The sequence below is a fragment of the Chrysochloris asiatica genome, unplaced genomic scaffold (genome assembly GCF_000296735.1).
Source record: "Chrysochloris asiatica unplaced genomic scaffold, ChrAsi1.0 scaffold00003, whole genome shotgun sequence".
NCBI lineage: Eukaryota > Metazoa > Chordata > Mammalia > Afrosoricida > Chrysochloridae > Chrysochloris > Chrysochloris asiatica.
This window is the reverse complement of record NW_006408521.1, coordinates 25,552,169-25,554,688: the sequence shown is the minus strand read 5'-3', so window position 1 is coordinate 25,554,688 and position 2,520 is coordinate 25,552,169.

Below are 2,520 nucleotides of genomic sequence, written 5' to 3'. Positions count from 1 at the left end.
GTCACTGTACCAAAAAGAAGTGGTTGATGTTCCACCATTTCAAGAGGTAGCATATGATGAAGAGCAGATGGTACCCAAGGAAGATCCAAGCTGCACTGAAAGCGCTGGCAAAAACCAAGGTTCCAGGAAATGACAATACAAATGGAAAGCTTTCTACAAACCTGGAGGTCCTCACTCATCTATGTCAAGACATTTAGAAGACCTGATCAACCGATTAGAGAGATCCATACCTGTGCCCATTCCAAAGAAAGGTTACCTAATGGAATGCAGAAATCATCAAACAATGTCATTAATATCACAAGCAAGCAAAATGTTGCTTAAGATAATTAAAAAAACAACAAGAAAGGCTGCAACAGTAGATCCACAAGGTACAATCAGAAATTTAAGCTGGATTGAGATGAGGACATGGAACTAGGGGTTTCATTGCTGACATTAGATGGTAGTTTAGTAATTTTTACTTTGCTGAATTTCTCATTGGAAATGTAAAACATATATGGAAATAATATACCCTCACTAAAGGTAGGAGCTCTGGTAGTGTAGTGGTTACGAATGGGCTGCAAACCTTAAGGTCAGCGGTTCGAAACTACCAGCAGCTCCACGGGAGAAAGATGAGGCTTTCTACTTCCGTAAAGATTTACACCCTCGGAAACCCTGTACAGGGTCGCTATGGGTCGGAACCGACTCGACGGCACTCAACAACAACAACAACAACAAACATTAACTAGGGGCCCTAGTGGCATAGTGGTTAAAGCGCTTGGCCGCTGACCAAAGGGTCTGTTCAAACTGTTCCGTGGGTGAAAGATGCGGCAGTCTGCTTCCATGAAGATGTATAGCCTTGGAAACCCTATGAAGTACTTCTACTGTGTCGCTGCAAGTTGGCATTCAGCATGATGGCAGCTGGTTTGGTTTGAAAGCATCATACAGTTCCAATACTTTTATTTCCTATCCCCACTCAGTCCTTCACCTCCCATATTAATTTGAAGCAAATCTTTCACCCCTAAATATGATTTAAAAACAAACAAACAAACACCCTAACTCCAGTACCATATCACATAAAATAATTAACAGTAAGTCTTGAAAATCATAAAAAATGAAATTTCCAATTGCCTTATGAATGTGAATTATTTTTTTCAGTTTCTTTTAATCCTCTTGTGACTGGCTGATGTGTCCTTTAAGTCTCTCTTAAAGTCCCCCTGACCCCCTCACTCACCCTGCAGTTTATTTGAGGAAGAAACTAGTTCTATGTCCTGTAGAATTCTCCAAAGTCAGGATTTTGTTGTTTGCATAGCCTTGGTGTTTACTCTGCCCTCTATATTTCTCTGTAAATTGTATTACTCAATATGCTTCTGTTTTGTTTGTTTTTATTTTTTAAGGTTTCTTCATAGATCTTCTTCCACCATGAGACACACTATATCCGTTGTATCTCTTTTTGTAATTTTATTTTCCTAAGATCCATGGTTTTTCATGGTAGGGAAGTCTGGATAATAAGGGTGCTTTTTGCTATTAGCTTGGTCATTGTTTCTAGACGAGTTCAGTGGACAGAATTAGGAAATATATATATATTTAAAGATAAAATACATCCTGAGTTCTTGCTAACCTAATACCAATTCAAATTCAGGGCTACCAGGCTTTCATTTAATTTTGTCTTTTCAAAAACATGTTACGTGTTATTCTGTTTCCATTCATCTACGCTAAGAACCTGGTTCATAGAAACGCTGGATATGATAGAATAGAGTACCACATAAAAATTAATTTGCAGTCCAGTATAAGAGCTTATCAGTGTAAGACTAATAATAGCAACACTATCACTATCAATGTGATTATTTATCTCACCATAGTTGTGTAGTATCTGATAGCACAGTGGTTACGAATCGGGCTGCTAACCTCAAGGTCGGCAGTTTGAAACTGCCAGTGGCTCTGCGGGAGAAAGATGAGGCGTTCTGCTCCTGTAAAGATTTACAGCCTCGGAAATCCTGTGCAGGGTCACTATAAGTCGGAACCGACTCCACGGTACTTAACAACAACAACATAGTTGTTTAGTAGTCTTGGTGTGTGGCGCTGTGGATTAGTGCACTGGACTGAAAAGTCAGTTTGAACCACAAGGCTGGCGGTTCAAGCTCATCAGTTGCTCCTTGGAAATCCTATATAGGGTTACTATGGGTCGAATCGTCTTGACGACACTTAAGAACAACAGATGTATAATTACTGTGTTTTAAAGACATTTGTGTACATTTATACCCAGATACACATTTAGGTAGGTTGCTTTTTTCACCTTGTTAAGTGCTGTGGAGTCAGTGCTGACTCATAGTGAACCTGCTTCCAAGGTGGGTTTGAACCACCGAACTTATAGTTTGAAGTTTAGTGCTCATCCCACAGTACCACACCAGGACACCACACCTTATTTTCCATTTTTAGAGACTGCTTTTGTTTTTTTTTAAATGAACTTTTCATGAATAAACAGTTTGCATTGTTTTAAGTCCTAGTGTGGCGCTGTGGGTTAATGCGCTGGACTGCAAGGTC